Source organism: Antechinus flavipes, chromosome 5 (genome assembly GCF_016432865.1).
Source record: "Antechinus flavipes isolate AdamAnt ecotype Samford, QLD, Australia chromosome 5, AdamAnt_v2, whole genome shotgun sequence".
Lineage (NCBI taxonomy): Eukaryota > Metazoa > Chordata > Mammalia > Dasyuromorphia > Dasyuridae > Antechinus > Antechinus flavipes.
This window is the reverse complement of record NC_067402.1, coordinates 147,280,962-147,302,076: the sequence shown is the minus strand read 5'-3', so window position 1 is coordinate 147,302,076 and position 21,115 is coordinate 147,280,962.

Below are 21,115 nucleotides of genomic sequence, written 5' to 3'. Positions count from 1 at the left end.
ATATCCATGGCACAGAATTTCTACTCTCTTAGGGTCTCCAAAACTCAGGAAAATCAGGGTAGAGATGGAATATAGAAAATAATTGGAGTTCTTCTCTAGGACCTCTTACATGGAGGAAATGGTAAAGAATTGATAAGATATTGACACAGGGATAGAACTATAAGAATTCTCACCCCTAGAGCATAGTCAGGGGGTTTGAGTGAGGGGGACATGGATCAAGAGAGCTCTAGTTATTAGGAGTTGTATCACAAATCTCAGTTTTTTTTTTTTTTTTTAACAAATATGAGGAATCATTTGGGTATTTGTGTATGTCTGGAGTGATGATGATTTAAAAGTGCATAGTATCAAGAAGTGACTTCTAGTATAAGTCTTTGAAGATTAAAAAGAAAGGAATAAAGTTTTAAATTTAGTTTATACTGCATAAATTTACTCATTCATTTGGATATTTCGTAGTCTATTATAAGGAGAATATGCCTTGAACACTAGAATCATTTCAGTTTTTGTGTTCACTGGACACCCAGCACAGTGCCAGGCACACAGCAGGCATTTAGAATGTGTGTGGAACTGAGTGGAATTGTTTCCATCTCTGTTTGAATAGCTAAGCTGTTGGTTCCCAGTTGGACTGTATAAAAACTACACCAATTACAGTCATTTATGTAAATTGCTCACCATTTATGCCTAATTGCTATGTAGCACAATGATTATGTGGATCACTAAATATAGATCAGATGAAATTTGTTACAAGTTTTATTTGATTACTACAACAAACAATAGTTCCTATGAGTCACTTCCTTTAAAAACTTTCTGAGATTACCTCAAATTCAGTATGTGTATCTGTTATGTAAATAGCCATTTGCATGTCATCTCTTCAATTAGAATTCTAATTTCTTGGAGGCAGGAGCTGTAGTTTTGCCTTTCTTGACTCTTAGCACAGTACCTGGCAAATAGAAAGTGCTTAATAAATGCTTGTTAACTGGATCATCTGCTCTACATTATGCTAAATTTCTTCTCCTTATGTAGATCAGGCATGAGCCAGTGAGGTAATTGTAAAATTCTTTAAACTGAGAAGGAGAGGAGCTAATATCTCAAGTAGGGATGTGACATCAGCCATCTTGAAAATCTATCATTAGGGTACCACTTATAACTGGGGACTCCTGTCTTCTTGTAGGCTATTTGAAAGGTAAGATTATAGGAAGCAAACCCTTCCTGGGTTTTAAGAAGTCTACAACTTCTAGACACAGTGTGGGCTCAGTAGTTCTGTCTGAAGCAGTCAGGTCCAATCTTCATACAGTTCCTCTGTTCATTCTGGAGAGATGGTGGCTCTGGCATTTACGTCAGCAAGTTGGTTTGTGGCCAGAGGTTTCTTAGCTTGCTTCATTGAAAGTTGTTGCCAATCAGCAAAATTCCCAGCTGCTGAGTACTTCCCAAATGTCGAGCATTTTGGGGGTTTTGTAGCAATGTAATTGGGCCCTTTGGTGTCATACTGCTCCACCAGTCTGCTTGCCTGCAGCCAAAAAAAGCATCATTTTGGCTTAACAGATTTTGATAGAATTTGGCATGGATAGATTTTGATAAAATTAATTAGGAAAATTCAATTTTGCTTTACCTAAAATTGCATGGGTCCTGTCTAATTCTATTAATGTCATCCATTCCTCTTTGATGTTGTTACAATTTTCTTCTGCTTACACAAAAGATAAGATATTACTGTCAGAAAATACATTGTTTCCTTACTTACATGTATTCTTGTGAACCAAAGAAAAAGAGGAAAGATAGGAGAGGAAGATTACACTAGAATTGTTTATAGATTCACAGCCTGATTTATTTCCTGACTGATTTAATCTATCTCTTTGTTTCTGCTTACCCATCTGTAATGTGGTAATAATTACAATTCCTTATTTACCTCAGAGAGCTATTATAAAGATTCATTAGAAAAAAAAGTCTGGAAAGCTTTTTGAACACAGCATCATGTAATGTCAAGGCAGTATATTGTTTTTATAGTAGTCCTTGCTTAAGAAACTTGTCATATAATCCAATATCCAATGAACATTTATTAAGTGCCTACTATGTACCAAGCATTGTGCTCAAGCTCGCTCTCGCGCTCTCGCTCTCTCTCTCTCTCTCTCTCTTTCTCTCTCTCTCTCTCTCTCTCTCTCTCTCTCTCTCTCTCTGTTTCTGTCTCTCTCTCTCTTCTCTCTCTCTCTCTTCTTTCTCTTTCTAACTCTCACTCTCTCTGTGTATATATGCATGTATGCATATAAATGCCTATTAATTAATTAATAAGAAGTATTTATTAAGTGCTTACTGTGTACTAAGCATTTTGCAAAAAGAGGCAAAAGACAACCCTTGTCCTCAAGAAGATCACATCCCATTAAATTTAATTAAATTATAATTTTTATTTAATGTTTTGCCATTTTTTGTAGAAATTGAAGATATAACTACAAATCATTAAAAAGCATTTATTAAGTAACTTTTATGTGTATCCAGCCCCAACTAGTATTAACTGTATTAAAGACTATCCTGGCCCAAAAGAGTTGGATCACTTAGGGGAACTTTCATTCTTCTGTCTTCATCTCCATCTCCTGAAGACCTGGACATTTCTTAATTTTTAAGCTATTAAAATTGCACTAAGACTTTTGGGATACCTTCTATTGGCATAGTTTTCAATTTAGACATATACTGGCTATAATAAGCAACATTTTATTAAAAGCTTTGAAACTTTATTTATTCTTACAGGCTTAATTGTCATTTCTATGGAGCTGATTTCTAAATTTATATGTAATCTGTAAAGACCATGATAAAGGGAATTAGAGACTAAGGAAGCTTGGAAATGTTTGTGATCATTTATCTCCTAGAATTCTATTTCCTTTGCCTTTGGAGAGACTTTGGCCTAGAAATACTGTGTGTAGGGAATGTATGAATGAAATAAAAAAGCCTTCATTAAGTTCTTAATTAGTGAAAAGTACTATGGTAAGCACAAGGAATACAAATGCAAATAGGAAGGCAGTCATTACTCTCTCAGATGTCTGTCTACTGGGGAATGTAATATAAGAAATTTTAGTTGCAAGGTGGATGAAAAGGCTCAGGGTTCTTAGGATATAGTGTTGAGGTAGATGAGGAGAAAGAGGAACTGCTCTGATCTCTCAAGGGTTTGGAGCAGAAAGATGGAAAGAATGAACTGAAATTTCTTTATGGGATTGTTTATAGAAGCAGGAAGACAGAACAGGAAGGAGCTAAAAAGCAGCTGGATGAAAAGAAGAGTAAAGGAGAGTATAGATTGGACTGGGGGAAATTAACAGCTGCCAACTGGGAGATCAAATGATCTAAGGCTTTTTTCTTAAGTTAATTCAGCAGAATGCCTTAAAGGTAGCTAGAGACTACAGTGGATAGAGTGCTGGACCTCTCAGCATAGAGAAGGTCTTCAGACATTAGCTGTGTAGATACAGGAAGTCACAACCTTGGGCTGCCTTAAATTTCCTCAATTGTAAATTGTGAACAATAATCATAATCTATTTTGTAGCTGCTGCTATGTCTAGTTCTCATTCATTCTCTCTCTCTCTCTCTCTCTCTCTCTCTCCTCTCTCTCTCTCTCTCTCTCTCTCTCTCGTAACTTACCTAGGGTCACACAACTAGGAAGTATTAAGTGTCTGAGACAGAGACCAGATTTGAATTCAGAACCTCCTGACTTCAGGGCTGGTACTCTATTCACTGGACCACCTAGCTGTCCCCTGCTATGCCTGCTTTCAACTCCATGGATCAAGATATCTCTTGTCTTCTCCCATTCCACCATTTCCCCATCTCTTTTTGTAGGTTGTCTCCTCCCGTTAGAGTGTAAACTCCTTAAAAGCAGAGATTGTCTTTTTTTGTTTTTATTTGTGAATTAATCATATCCCTAGGGTTCAGCAAATGGTACTTGATACATAACAATTGCATAAAAAATATTTATCCAATCTGATTGGATTGGATTAATAGTGCCTACAGTCTGGCATTATTGTGAGGAGCAAACAGAATAATATGTACATAGTAGGTTCCTTCCTAAGTAGATGGAAGGAATGGTGAAAGGGAAAAGAGACAGTTAACTCAGCCTGCTACAACATAGTAACCTGCTGTGTGAAGTATTATTTTGTTATTTTAGTTTCTTTTGCTATGTGATAGTGTCAATAAAATATGGGGCCTTTAGAAGTGGATTGGTGAATCCTGTGATCTTGGAAGGTGAATCCAGCTCATGGGAAAATGAGGGCTCAAGCCAGCTATGACAGAGTGTATCTTTAAGCATGTAACTAGTACCCCACCTCACATGCTACATGACCTATTACGTATTTATCTGTTCTAATATCTCTTCTCAATTCCAGTTCTATGCCTCCAACTGTGAGGAGTGTCACTGGCACTTCAAACATAAGATATCCTCCAATAAATTCATCATCTTTTCCTCTAACCTGCTCCTCTTGCCAACTTCTTTCCGCTGATGGAACTCCATCTTCCCAGTTACCCAGATTTTACACTAGAGTTATTGTTGACATTTCCCTCTTCTACTCTCCCCATAGCTAACCAATTGCCCAGTTTCACCATAACAGCTTTCTTATCCATATCCTTCTCTTCACTCACAACATCATTAACCTAATTTTCTCCCTTATTATCACTCTCCCAGATTACTATAATAGCGTGTTAATTGGTATTCTTACTTCTAGTCTTTCTAGTTTCCAATATATCCTTCATGGAACTGCCAAAAAAAAATTTCCCCAAGCATGGATTAATATTTGGCACAATAGAGAGAGTACCTGGGATTGTAGTCAGGAAGATTCACTTTCCTTAATTCAAATCTGGCCTAAGACACTTGCTAAGCTATGTGACCCTGGGCAGATCACTGTTTGCCTCAGTTTCCTCATCTGTAAAATGAACTAGAGAAGGAAATACAAACATGCTAGTATCTTTGTCAGGTAAATCTCAATTGAAGTCACAGTTAGACATGACTAAAAGTATTGGTCTAACTTTATCCTTTCTTCTTACTCAAAAAATCCTTAGAAATTTTTCCAAGGATGGAATATGAATTTTTTAACTGGAAATTCAGAGCCTTTCACAATCTGGCTCAAACAAATTTATCTAGCTTGATTTCATATTATCATCCATATATTTAGTCATCTGTTCTGCAGCTCTCCATCTTTCCTCACTAGAATAGCAAGCATTCTTTAGACCAGGACTCCAAAGACTCTCTGGCTGATCCTAGATCCTGCTTTACATCTATTCACCATAGACATCTAAAGCAAAGCTTCTTAAACTGTGGGTCACATAACTGAATAGGGAGGATCAGGTCATGAAATTAAGATTTATAAGCAGTAAATACTTGATTTGTATAACTATTTTACATACTTGTATACCCAGAATTGCATAAACATTTCTCAGTCAAAAAAAGGTCATGTATGGAAATAGTTTAAGAAGCCCTGGTCTAAACATCTTGCCATCTGCTTTGCTGTTAGCTCTCTCAATTCTTCCTATCTTCTTTTCAATTCATCCTTCATGTAAGTACCAAAATAATCTGCCTAAATGCACATATTTGATTAAATTATTTCTTTGCTCAAAAATTTCAGCAACTCCTTATTGCCTCAGATGCTATAATTCCAACTTATTAGCCAAGCATTTAAGGCTCTCTATAATCTACTTTTCTAGGCTTTTTTTCTTTTTACTTAATTTCATGCACCGTAGATTCTTGCCAAAAGGTCTTTAAGTCTTTACCACAAAATGGACTACTAGTTGCTCCCTATTATTGTCCTATTATTTTTTGCCTCCACATATCTACACATGTCCTCATGGCCTGAATGCTCTACCTCCATCTCTTTACTGAAACCCTTTCATTCCTTTTAGTTCTATCTCAGGTACAAGAAAACTTCCCTCTTTCCCACAGTTGACAATGATCTCTCTTTTCTCATTTATATTCTTCCTATTTTCTTCCAGAAACAAAAAGACCATGAACAGTATCCTAGTAGTGATAGATCACTTCTCCTTAATGCATAGGCACACTCATCCAAGAACCAGAAAGCTAATATAATTGCTAAAGTGTTGTAAAAAGTATTTTTCTATATATGATTTCCGGGCCAGAATCTGTTCTTACCAAGGTTGAATGAAATGAAAAGGGAATTGAGATCCAAGATGGAGCAAGAAAGAAATTCAGCAGTTGCAGACCATGGTAATTAAAAATGATAATGACTTCTGGAAAAGGAAGCTGAACACTTTAAAGCCTGGCTTCAAGTGGCTTTGTTTTAGTACAGCAAGGCATTTCATCTAAGCAGGGGAAAGAGTCAACTATAAAATAAGTTTTTGTTTTACTTGAAAAAATAATCTGTGTGTGTGTTTGTGTGAACTTGATGAATGATGAGGATGAGTGAAACAACAATTACAAATTTGTAATCATCAGTTTTTAAACAACCTTAATTAAACACTAAATGTAACTGATTACATATTCTAGACATTTCTTTCTCTTTTTTAAAGATTATACATAGACAATTATTTTAAACATATTTCCACATTAGTCATGTTGTGAGAGAAAAATCAGAACAAAAGGGAAAAACCACAAGAAAGAAATAAACAAAAAAAGTGAAAATAGCATGCTTCAATCTGCACGCAATTTTCATAGTTCTTTCTCTGTATGTGGATAGCATTTTCCATCATGAGTCTTGGAATTGTCTTGAATCACTGTTTGGCTGAGAAGAGCTAAATCAATCATAACTGATCATCACGCAAAGTTACTCTTTTATACGCAATATATACAATGTATACTTATTGTGCACAATATTTTCCTCTTTCTGCTCACTTCGTTCAACATCAGTTCATTTAAGTCTTTCCACATTTTTCTGAAATTTACCTGCTCATCATTTCTTATAGAACAATAATATTCCATTACATTCATATATATAACTTATTCAGCCATTCCCCAGCTGATGGGCATCCACTCAGTTTCCAATTCCTTGCCACCACAAAAAGAGCTGCTACAAATATTTTTGCACATGTGGAAAAGCTCTTTTTTATGATCTCTTTGAGATACAGACTCAGTAATGGCATTGCTGAATCAAAAAGTATGCATAGTTTTATAGACCTTTAGGCATAGTTCCAAATTCTAGGCATTTTGGAAAAAAAATTTTTTTTTAATTCTCAAAAAAGATTTTTTCTTTTGATTATTTTGAGAACGAGGTATTTAAGAAGGTATTGGCTTTACAGGAATCAAGATGTTTAGACCCACTCCTTACAGCCTAAGAGTTTTAAACAAACACTACTGAACATTCTGGCAGTGGAGACATACCACAGGGTTTATCCCATTCTTATTGAGCTTTGAACAAGGGTAAAGGTTACCTATTGATTTAAGCTTTAGAGTCTCAGAAGCTGGAGGAATGGTGGAGAATCAGGGGAAAACCTAAGGATGAATACATCTCTAAGAATGGCCTCAGCATAGGAGAAACCAGATAGAAAAAATCCATGATATTTTATTTCTTGTCAAGAACTTCAGCAAGGGGATAGAGTCTTGATAAGAAATCTCAGTGTGGGAGAGCAATTTGGAACTATGTTCAAAAAGTTATCAAACTGTGCATACTCTTTGATCTAGCAGTGTCTCTACTGGGCTTATACCCCAAAGAGATACTAAAGAAGGGAAAGGGACCTGTATGTGCCAAAATGTTTGTGGCAGCCCTGTTTGTAGTGGCTAGAAGCTGGAAAATGAATGGATGCCCATCAATTGGAGAATGGTTGAGTAAATTGTGGTATATGAATGTTATGGAATATTATTGTTCTGTAAGGAATGACCAGCAGGATGAATCCAGAGAGGCTTGGAGAGACTTACATGAACTGATGCTAAGTGAAATGAGCAGAAGCAGGAGATCATTATATACCTCAACAACAACACTGTTTGAGGATGTATTCTGATGGAAGTGGATCTCTTCGAAAAAGAGAGCTAATTCGGTTTCAATTGATCAGGGATGGACAGAAGCAGTTACACTCAAAGAAAGAACATTGGGAAATTAATATAAACTGCTTGCATTTTTATTTTTCTTCCCGGGTTATTTATACCTTCTGAATTCAATTCTCCCTGTGCAACAAGAGAACTGTTCGGTTCTGCACACATATATTGTATCTAGGATATATTGTAACCTATTCAACATGTAAAGGACTACTTGCCATCTGGGGGAGGGGGTAGAGAGAGGGAGGGGAAAAATCGGAACAGAAGTGAGTGCAAGGGATAATGCTGTAAAAAATTACCCTGGCATGGGTTCTGTCAATAAAAAGTTTAAAAAAATAAAAAAAAAAAAGAAATCTCAGTGTCCAAGGAAAACAACAAATAGTTAATCAATCTAAAGTCATCCCATATCAAGCAATTGAAATATTGATTTAAAAAAATCTCACCAACTTCTACTTTATGTGGCATAGAGAATAAAATACTGGATATGCAAAAAGATTTGAGCTGAAATACAACCTCAGATATTTACTAGCTGTGTGACTCTTCACCTCTCCCAGTCTTAGTTTCCTTATGTGAAAAATGGGCATGATAATAGCATCCATCTTCTAAGTTTGTTCTGAATATTTAAAATTTTTCTTGAATTGGTTCTTTCAAAAAAAGAATTTCCATACTATACAAATTCAAAAAGAAACACAATAGCAAAGATGATTTATAGAAACAAACAGGGTAAATGCCTTCATATAAACCCTACATTGGCCATTGGTGGTCTCTGTATGGAAAAAATAAATTCACCAAATCCCACCAAACCCCATCTTCTCTCTACAGAAAAATAAAGAAACCAAGAGGGACCCTTTGTGTCCCATTCGACTATTTTATTTATGAACTATACCAGCCCAGTGCTTGGGGAGGAAATAGGTCCCTCTGTACCGAAGCTATGGAAGGTTCCCAGACAATTGACATTAACCTACTCTTCTCATACTCAAGATTCTGTGGAATGATTCATTTAATTAATCAGTTAACATTTATTAAATGCCTACTATATGCCAGGCGCGCGCACACACACACACACACCTATACAAAGAAGACCTAACTCATTAGATACCAGATCTGCTTTTGAATTATAATAAATATTTTATAAATCTTTTTTTTTTTTTCTGAAGCAATTGGGGTTAAGTGACTTGTACAGAGTCATACATCTAGGAAGTGTTAAGGGTCTGAGGCCAGAGTTGAACTCAGGTCCTCCTGACTTCAGGGCTGGTGCTCTATAAATCTTATAGATCTTAAAGGCTTTTTTGCAAGTCTTAAAGCACTAGCTTTTATTAGTATTGCATTATCATCATCATCATCATCATCATCATCACAGTTGTAGTCCCTGATGATTAGGAGAACAAAGTGATGAAAAGTTAACCACATGAACTTTAAGAAGAGCCCTCCCACCAGTTTCAATGAATTAGATGATGATTTCATGATGGTCTGGATTCAGATGTGGGGAGTGGAGCCTCTTAGCATAGGGAAGTTCAGAGATTTCATCAGATACTGGAGGTTCTCTAACATCAAAGATTGAAGGCTCTCCCAGATGTGCACTTTCCAACCACAAATGTTCCTTATAATGTTCCCCTAGGTGAACATATGCTGGTTATGCATGTTTCTTGCATGTGATCCTATTGGTGGTACGAGAGAGTAAATCCTATGTAGGAGAGAACAGATTTTTTCATTTGTTTTACTATGTTCTTTTAATTTATTTTACTTTGAATTAACAAGATTTTTCATTAACTGAATAAAAGAAACACATTGGTGGGAGCTTGTCAAATATAGATTTGGTTTTTGAGTGTGTGTTTCAGAGCATTGTGAGTGTTAGTCTATGAACTCCAACAGGGCAGGAACTGAGTTTTTGTTTGTTTTGTAAGTCCAGCACTAAGCACTGTGTCTGGAACATAATAGATGCTTAAAAAAGACTGAAGGATATACAGTGCTTCAATCTATGATCTCTTTCTAAGGACTGATATATGAGAGTGGCTATACATGTTTAATAGCGCCCCCATCTCAAATCTCTCCACCCTCATTTAATTCACTCTCTGGTAGCCACTGAAAGTCTCTAGAGTAGGAAAGGAATCCAGGAGGAGGCAAATAGCAGAAATGAAAAGTAAGGGTAAGTGTTTGGATAAGTGTTAGAGACATGCATACTTAAGCTACATATTCCTAGCTCCAGCTTTTTCCTGGCAGCTCAAAAAATTATCAGTAGGCCTGGGAAAGCCTGTTACCATCTGTGTGTCAGAAATGCATATTTATGTTTTGAAAAGGTCCTTTAAGACTTTTGAAAAGACAAATACATGCCCTGTAAATGATGATTATTATACTCATGATTTTGAAAAAAAAAATTCATGCAATTGCTATAAGGACAATTATGTGAGTTGCAAAGATCAGGCTGTGATTTTTTTTCTTTAAAATTATTTCACCTGCTACTAAATTTTCCTGTCTTTTAAGGTGGAAAACAACAGCTGTTTCTTGGCACAAATGCAATAACTGTGTGTGAAATGAAGGGAGGAAAAGTATAACAAATGCACAGGGAATTTAGAGAGGCAGAAGAAAAATGCTACTAATTTTTTTTTAAAGTTATACTTCCTTCAGATCAAGACTAAAGTTGAAGAGAGATAGGAACAGAGACAAGGGAAAGACTGGAGAAGAATTTAGATGGAATTTTACATAGTTACTGCTTCAGAAAATCTAAATCTCTCTTCCTGATTTTTGTGGTTCCATTGTACTCTGGTGATACATTCTGGTAAGATGGTGTCATCCCACAAAAGAAAGAGAGAACTGGTAGCTACATCTAATATCCCTGAGCCCTACCAAGCAATGTAGTGTTCTCTATGACACCAAAGGAACTTTACCAACCTTTTCTAACTTACTCACAATTAGGATATTCAAAAAAGGAACTGGGAATTGGTTGGTGAATTTGAAAAAGGCTTCCATGTTCCTTGTTGGTATACTATATAAAATAATGATGTTATCCATATTTTGTCTGAACCTCCCCTATTTGTTCCTTTGCTTTTTAGGAATCAGAACAAGAAGGTGAGAAACTGGGGAGTCTGGAGCTGAGATTGTGAGCTCTTTGAGAGTGGGAACTGTCTGCTTCTATCTTATACATAGAAGGCACTTAATGTTTTTTGACCTTGACTCCATTCCAATGAATATTATTCTCAGATAATCCCTCTATCCCTATCAATCAGAAATCTCTCCTTCTTTGAGGTCCATACAAGTCCAAATTTAGTACCCAAGTAAGATTCTAACAGCTGTTGTCTATCAACCCTATAAGGGTTGCTAGGTGGATAGATAAGAGTACTTGGGCTTAAAGTCAGGAAGAGACACCTTCCTGATCTCAACTCTGGTCTCAGATACTTAAGTACCTGAGTGATCCCAGGCAAGTGTCCTCTTCCTGTTTGTCTCAGTTTCCCCATCTGTAAAATGAGCTGGAGAAAGAAATGGCAAAGCATTCCAGTATCATTGCCAGGAAAACTCCAAATGGGGTCATGAAAAGTCAAATACAACTAAACAATAAATCACCCCCCCTTCAAATCTTAACTTAATCTCTCCACCTCCAATTATTACCTCAGAGAATGGTTGTCAGAGGGGGTTATTCGACAGTATCTGTAAAGCATTGAGCATAACACCTGGCCTATAGTAAGTACTTAATAAATGTCCTTATAATAAACAAGGGCATTTCAATGTTCTTAGTGATTCTCTCTCAAGTATCCTAACTTTTTCCCACTGGGTTTCTGTGATCTACTCAGAAATGGTTATGCTCTTAATCCTGCCATCACTTACAAATGTTTCACTTCCATATTCATGAATTTCAAAATTTCTTATCTAATCATAATCTTTTGTCATTTCACCTTTCTTCTGCCCTACTACAAATAATTGTGCTGTATTCTTTTGCTAATTCCTAGACTCTATTCCTCAGTTCTTTCCTAGGCTATTTATCCCTATCTCTTTCCTTCTCTATTTCAATCTCTTGAGGAATTAGTTTGACCCTACATTTTCTTGTACACTAGAGTCCCTTCTTCAGTCCGTGAACCTATTATTATCATACGTTGCCTAACTTAAACTTTGGATTTTTCCTATCATCCAGTCATTGTTTTTTACTCCTATTCATGGACTATTGAATGGAATTGGATTGGAAAAAATCATGAAATTGTGTAGATTAGGCTTGTTACAGATTTATAATTTCATTGGGCCCTCACTGTACCAAAGCAATCCTTTTATACCTCCTTAAGGAAACTGCAAGTTGCAGTGTTTAAAGTATTGGACCTGGAGTTAAGACCTGAGTTCAAGTGTGAATTTAGGCATTGTCAATCCCTGGGACACTGGATCTCCTAGGGACTCTGATTGTGACTGGCAATTTCTAATCCATCCCCCCCTCCCAGCCCCAGGGTAAACTCCTGGGAATCTCAGGTGACCAGCAGTTTCTAGTTGCCCCAGTTTCCGGACAAATATAGCTCCTGGACACTTCTACAACCACTCCCTTCCTGTAATGTGACCATTCTGATATCCCTACCGGTGTCCTCAGCCCAGAGATGGTCAATGGTCTGCTAGAGACAGCTTAAACTGACTCTGTGATTTTCCCAGGATAATGCTATCACTCTGCAATAAATAATTTGTGAACCCCTGACCAGCTCTCAATCTATCTAGCCACCCTCCCCTTCTGAATGTAGATATTGTGACTCCCTTCATTGAACTTCCCTGTCTGAGAAAGACAATATACTATCCCTAACCGCAATTCCTTGTCACTGAATAAATGCCTTACTTTATTGATTACTGTGTTAATTTGAATTTTTGTATAGGCTTGACATTACTTATTAGTTGTTTGACTCTGAGCAAATCACAAACTCTGTCTCCATTTCTTCAAATGTAGAATAAGGAGGATAATAGTACCTGCTTCTCTGAGTTACTAAGGGTCAAATAAAGTAATATTACTAAAGTGCTTAGCACAGTGTCTGGTACTTAATAAATGCCTCTTTCCTTTCTCTTCCCTTTCCTAATCAATATACTATTCAATTTACCATAGCAGCTTTTCTTTCTTTTCTTTTCTTTTCCATAATTAAGTAGAGATCCATTTAATTCTCTCTGAATAGGGCATGTATTATACTACAATCTGTTTCTCCCATGATCATTAAAATGATTAATGGCTGCCCCTCTCCCCAGGATTCTGGATCCTCCTCCAATATGCTCACAAACAGGTGGCCTCCCTTTATGTTTTTATCATTCTCAGGGAAAAGGCTGACCAAGTTAGGTAGCGACAGTTAATTCTGCTGTAACTGTTGTTGTGAAACCTCAAATTTGTTCCAGTGTGATTTCTTCTGGGAAAAAAAAAGAAAACTGCCCCACTTTACAATAGTTCGCACAACTCTTCCAACACCCCCTTCCACAAGCAAACTTTCTTTATTATATTTATCATATATCTTCTGATGGTGTAGGAGCATCCACCATGGTCTCTGACCCAGAGTTGGGGACTGCTCAGGACATCTGCTGAGCAGAAGCTTGAAGTCATGAATTTGGCCACTATTTATTATGGTATTTATACATTTCTTAACCATTTAACATCCATAAGAGGGTGCTACCATTTTTATTAGGCTCCTTTTTATTTAATTTATTATTTTTATTCATTATTTACTTATTTGAACTGATGAAGTTTTTGAACATTGTCCCTCCCCACTCCTCCAATCCATTTTCCTCACAAGCCTTGTGGTTTTTATTGGACAAAATTTTGCATATCATGATGGTTCACATGTCACTGACCTAACACAAATAACATTTCCATTTCTTCACAAATACACCTTTGATTTAATTTAAGTGTGAAGAAATTTTAAAATAATTAATGCCTAAAAATCTTGGCTTAGGGTAACTTTCACACGTCTTTCTGCAGATAACATAAAAGGCCTTCTGCACTTTCTTCATTACCATCCATACATTTCTTCCTCAAGTCTTACATTGGACAAGAATTACTTTCTTCAGCTTACCTTCCTCCACCTCTATTTGCATAAGTTTAGGCTTCTTCCTCTGAGGGTGGGGCCCCAGGCTGAGGCTTCCTCCTCCTTTTCCATTTGCCATGACAATCACCCAATTGGTAGCACCTGTGCACCTGCTGCCCCGAGCACTCATCCACAGCATCTATTACAAACCTCTTCAGCCCTTCCCAAGCCTCCCAAAGATCCCCATTCCATGACCCTGCTCCCTCTCCCCCAACCCCAGGTTGAAGATTTTGACTTATAATTTCAAAGACAATATTGGGGTCATTTGATGAGAGATCCTTCTTCTTGTCTTCTTATTTCACATCACTCAGATGTCTTCTCCTATTATCTCTTCCTTCACTCCTGTATGAAATGAAGATGTAACCCTTTATGCCAACGGAAATTTCTCTACCTGCATCCATTATCCTATTCTATTCCATCTTCTCTAGCAGATTGCCCTCTCCATCATCCTCACTCTCAGTAATTTGTCCATATCTACTGGTTGCTTTGTTTTGTCTATAAACACAAACATGTTTTCCTCATCCTTAAAGAAAACATTTAGTAGATCTGATCATCTCCACTAGCAATCATTCTTTATCTCTCCTCCCCTTTGTGGCTAAATTCCTTGAAAAGGTCAATTATAATCAATATTTCCATTCCCTCTCTTCTTACTTACAAACCTTCTTTTCTTTTAATGTTTTATTTTTTCCCCAATTATATGCTAAAACATTTTAAACTTTTTTTTTTAAAGTTTTGAGTTCCAAATTCTATTCCTCTCTCCCTTCCTGTCTACCTCCTACCGAAATAGTAATGCATATATATAATTCAGTCCCAGTCTTTCATAGAGCTTGATGTTTGATGGGAGATAATATGAAAAGATGATAATCAGTACATAATAGTGATGTGATAAATGCATTAAGAGTTGTAATACACACACACATACACATATATACTCTTTGATTCAGTAATCCCACTATTAGGTCTATATCCCAAAGAGATCAAAGAAAAGAGGAAAGGACTTACTGATACAAAAATATTTATAGCAGCTCTTTTTTTGTGGCAGAAAAGAATTGGAAATTGAGGGGAGGACCATTCAGTTGTAAATGACTGAACCAGTTGTGGTAAATGATTGTGACGGAATATTGTTATGCTATAAAAATGATTAATAAGATTGATTCAGAAAAACCTGGGAACTCATCAGGACTTCAATTTTGCCACCACACCTGAGTTGATATTGTTGCTTATGTATCATATTGTCTCCACAGACTCTCTCACCCTTGAGTTTAAGTTGGGAGAATTTATTACATACAAACCTCTGTGACACAGGGAACAATACAGAAATACAATCAATTTATTATTGAATATATGTAACCAGAAATGCTTTGGTAAATGATTAACAACCAGCAGTACACATTTTAATTTGTACCCTAACATTTTCTCTACCATTTAAATCTAGGCAATCATTAAAATAAGTCAAGTTCTGATTTATATTTTATTGTGTATAAATACACACACTGAAAAATTAACAACCATTTCTCAGGAAGGTTAGAGCTGGCTCCAATATGCCTCTGACTGTAACCCTTCAATCCCAGCCAAATAGACTCTGACTTGTTTCTATTTTGTCTATCGATAGCCTGACTAATAGAAAGAAACTAATAATAGTAGTGGGATTGCTTCTTTTTGGTAGTAAAATAATTGATAACATAACTTTGATGTTTTTGATGTTCCATAGATCAGTCGAAGCCTTCTGATGAATTCTTAGAAATCAGCTGGGTGATAAGCCTAATTAGATTCAAGAATTATAATAAGAAATCTTCCTTTAGGAAACTTTTTTTTTAGCCACAGTAAGGACAGGTAGGAGGACAAATTGCTTTTTAAAAAAAATTGATAGCATAATGAATTTGTTTGCAAGAGGAAGGTAAAAATATGTTATAAAAGTATCCCATCTAAGGCTTATGGGTCTTTTCTTTGTCTTATATTTCTTAGGTGGTGGGATTAATGTTTATCTGGAGCCAGTTGTATTCATAGTGTAAATCTAATGACTGAAAGACAGAGGGAGGATTGCTTTTCTGTTTTCCATGTCATTAGCATATGTTAAGATTTTTGTGGAATAGAAAGAGACCTCAATAAAGATATTTTTTCTTAAAGCAAAAATAAGCAATATTGATTGGATTTTAATTTTCATAGCAGCATTGAACTCAGACTTTTATTCAGTAGTCTTGCTTGCTGTTTGTGTAGGATAGGGTCGGGGTGGGAAGTGTCAGTGAAATGACTGCTTGAAAATTCTTCGTTTTAGCCTGGAATCATGGCAACTTGCCAGGCCTACTTTGTTTGAGTTACACAGGATAGCTTTCATGGCTAAATTCTTTGCATTTCCTTAGTTCCAAGAATATGTATGTTTCCCCTAAGCCTCTTTCTAGCTGCAGCTTCACATATCCTCTTGTCAACTGGGATTGGAGAGAGAAGGCTCTTTGGGTCCTCTATTTATTGGACTAAATGTTGTAAGAGGAGATTGTGATAACCCTTTTTGAGTGCTTCTGTTACTGTCAAGTTATTTTATAGAATTAGTTTGAAGTTGCAAGGGTTCTTATCAATTTATCCATGTCAACTCTCTTTTTGATAGATGAGGAAACTGAGGCTCCAGAAAGGTTAAATGTTTTGCATGGTCATGGAGCCTAAGGTGTCATCAAAAGTTGAGATTTGATTCCAGGTCCTCTGACTATAGGGCAGTTAGTTGGCACAGTGAATAGAATGGAAAGAGATAGATCCCAGGTCCTGGAGTCAAATCTTGTCTCAAATGTATACTAGCTATATCAGCCAAGGCAAATCACTTAACCCTGTTTGGCGCTTCATTTTAAAAATGAGCCAGAAGTATATTTGCCAAGAAAACCACTATTGGGGTTACAATGAGTTGGATATTACCAAATGACTAAATAACAACCTCTGACTCTCAAGTTAATGACCTTCCCAATGAACCACTCTTCTTCCTCAGTTCAAATGGCAGACTTCTTTAAAGGGATTCCATCATGATACACTTCATTGTGAAGAGAATATTATCTACTTTTGTCTCCTAAAAGTGTCAATAATCTAGATTGATATTTGGAAAACTGGAAGTTCTGGAGGAAGAGATTATACATTACAGGTTTTGGATGCTATGAAAAGCAGATATTCTTTTAAAATATTGTTTATTTCTTATATTTTAAATTTGTGAAATAAAACAATAATTTCTATAACAAAGTAGAATGAAAATGATTGCACACGAACCTATTAATTTATTATGCACAACTTGTTATTGCTTTTAAATATATAATACAATTACCATGTAAATTTCTTTTTTACTTCTTCCCTCCTTCCCAAAGTGAACTACATGAAAAATGAACAGCTCCTATGGACATTTTGCCAAGTTAATTAAATCTAAGAGCATTTTACATTTTATTTATCACAGAAAAGGTTCCTACTTCCATTTGTAGCAGCTCCCTACCACATATGGGTATATATGTATATCTATATCTTTTATCAAATAGGGAAGTTTGACTCAAAAAATACATTCAACTGAATTGGTAGGGAGGAAGATGGTTTCATTAAGCTAAAAAAATCCATGACTAATGAGGAATTAAAATTTGGTAGCAGTAAATTTTCTAAAAATGAGGAGCAACTTAAGGGGCATAACTCATTGAGTATTTAACAGCACATATATTTTATTAAATGTACTTTTAATAGGTTCTTTTCTCTAAAATTTCCAGTATTAAAAATAGTCTCTGAGAAAGAGCCTGGGAGAGAGGTTAATATTCACTGTTTGACTAGGAGGAAGTCCTTTAAAAATCCTGAAATTTCTGGAATCAACAATTGAGCTATTTCTTCTTCTACATGCAGAAGGATTTTGTAATTATTAATTGCTATAGAACTCTATTACAAAGTGGTTCTCTGAGGCATGGATTTGGATATAGAGCAAGTTGAATCATGTCCTTTATGCATATGCTACAGTCTCTATGCTCCCATATTAGTGTATTAACTTGGTTCTATCAGAGTAAAATGAATGAACAAAACAAATAAAACTCCATCACTATCATGAGCAAAAAGAAAACCCCAAAATGAAGTCAGTCCTTGAGCAGCTAACAAATCAGTGTGTATTCATAGACCTCTGAGCAATGCTTGCAGAAACTAATTCACTCAGAGTACAAAGGGACCAAAGAGATAGGGTCCCTGGGAGAAGGCTAGAGGAATGGAAAAGGACACCATGAAACACTGTCATAGCTCTCCTTCTTGGTAATTGAGCAATACTGCTCAGTTAGTCATAATTATTAAATCAAAGTGGAAAAGGGATGCTGGGAAGCTCTTTATGGAGGTCATCAAGTGAGAAATGCAGAAAACACTATGTATGAATTGAAAAGGTATGATTTTCTTTTTCAGATCACTTATAGTGTATTTTCAAAGTGAAAATTCTGTGATAGAAAAGAGGTTCTTGTGGTTCAACAGCTAAAAAAAGGCTGTTATCCTCTCCTTTTCTCCCTAAGCCCCTCCCCCATTTAAAAACTAATCATTCCTTGAATTGAGAGCTTTGCACCTTCCTCCAAAATATTTTATTTTATTGAATTTTCTTTTTTCTAGGGGCACCCAGAAGAGCCCACCAACCTAACTCTCTTGTGAAGAGTAATTATTTACATTTTTTTTGTTTATTCAAGGCCTTAGACTAGCTGACACAGTTCCTCAAGGAACTGTCCCTCAAGAGGCAATGACAATAAATTCTCTGTTGACCGATTTGCTGGAAGAGAGCTCAGCTTTAATAAGTACAGCTTTCAAAAGAAGCTACGAGCTGTTAACCAGACTGCCAAGATTTTAATGAATTGCTTTAGACATTCTTTCTGGTAGCTTCTACTGTGATCAGAAGTCTGGAAAAAAATTTTTCCATGAACACAACACATGGGCAATCTGGCCATTAAAAATCTGTTACATATTCCTTTTTTACATGACTAAGTAGTATGTTTTAAAGAATTTCATAAAGGCAACATGTAAACATGCATGAAAAATATCAGTTTGTAGCATGTATATTCTTCAGTTTTTAATTGCCTGATGACACAAATTAGTGATTTGAATAAAATGTTAGTTATGTCAAACTGCTTTCAGAAATTATATTATCAGAAAATTTTTTTAAAAGGAAAAAAAGATGGTCAGGTATCAAAAAATCTAATTGATGTAGTAATATGTAATTTGCAAAATTTAGCCCTCACCTTAACCCCAATAGACTATTTTGAGCTTTTTGGGGGGAATTAATTTTACTCAGGCATTACAATGTTCTTCAAGTGTATGCATTGGCTTGGGAATAATGTTCTCCAATTTAGAGTCCTCTCATGCTCTGGTTGTTCAGTGTTTCAAATCAAATATGCACACTTTGGTATTAGAAGTAACTGTTGGCAAAGAGGATTTGATATTTTTAAGAGGGAAAAACCCATATTACACAGTTTTATAAAGTTTCTGGAAAGCCAAACATTGTCAGAAAAGTTCCTCACAAATGAATCAGAATCCAACAGGTTGCATTTCTGTTTTAAAAAGAACTCATATGTTTAATAATTGATAAGAAAACTATCTAGGAAACTATGTGGAAATGAGTGGTGTCTGATGAGTACAAAGTAGACCAGAATGTGCCTGTCCCAGGCCATTAGAGGTCCTATTTGCAATCCATTGAACTCATTTACTCCATTAAATACATTATTGCAGTAAGCAGACAGAAATGAAATCAATTAAGGGATATCTTTATCTAAGCACATGAATAGCAGATCACATGTGCTTAATAACATTTATAATCACACAATTCAAGAATTTATGTAAGAATAGCTTTAATTCTTATTTATTTATTCATTCAAAAGTAAGTAATAATGGCCATTACTTGAAAAGAGAAAATTGCTTATTTTCTCAAGATGCATTTTTATGGTTTCTTTTTATACAATCTTCATTTCCAGCAAGGACAGAATAAGAGGAAATGTAATCAAATGGCTAGAAAAGGGAGTGTCTGGAATTTCTCCCTTTAAGATATTTTTAAGATTTTAAAAGCTGACTAGAAATGCTTCACCTGTTTTTAATTCTCAATTTGATTCTAATTCATATTATACCTAATATTGAAATAAGAGGCAGGTAGGTGACTAAGTGGATAGAGAATACCAAACTTGGAGTTTGAAAGACGCAAGTTCAAATATGGTCTCAGATACTTACTGGGCAAGTCATGTAATTTGTTTGTTTTAATCCAGCAGAGAAGAAAATGGCAAACTATTCCAGTATCTTTGTCAAGAAAACCCATGGACAATATGGTCCACAGAGTCATGAAGAGTCAGACATGACTGAACAACATCAACAACAATACTGAAATGGGCATGACTGAAATTCTTTATTTAGTGTGTTCATCTATTTCCAAAAAAGCTCTTTGTGTATGCTGGGCAGATTCAATTCATTTAGCTGATGATTAATAAGTACTTGTTGAACCATGAATGAAATTTCAAAAAGTATGAGGAAAAGATTGTTTCAATCTATTGCTTTCCCTTCTCTGAGTTTTTCACACATTATCTATCACAAATTCTCTACCGCTTGGTCATTTGTGATATTGAATTATTCTCAATTTTTTTCCCTCTAAAGTCCTACTTGAACACAGCAAAATAACATAGGACAGTGAACCCTGAATTAAGAGTAAGATGTTCTGTTTCACAGAATCTTCAAAAAAGAAGGTGCCTTTAAACCACTTCCAGTCTCTACAAAATAATGACTATTCAGTTCTGCCACTTAACTAGATAGCTTTGGGCAAATCATTTGAGTTTTCTGAATCTAACTCTCCTTATGTGGTAAGCTAGAATGATACTAAATCCCTTGCCTACCTTATAAGGCTATTGGGAAAATTAAATGATATGATGTATCCCAAAGTTCTTTGAAAACTCTTAAGTACGGTATAAATGGATATAATAGTGCATTAGGCCATAGAAGATGTAATTGAAGGACTGAAGTAGAGTAGTAGGGGGAAAAGGTGAACATAGAGATGGGGATTAAAGAAAATAAAATTTCTAATGCATCACACTAAGAGAATAGGGGAATCCTCAAGAGTGATAGGGAAATTGAAAAAAGGGGAGGATATCTCAGATTGGCTAAGATGAGAGGAAAAGATAATGAGGAATGTTGGAGAGGATGTGGGAAA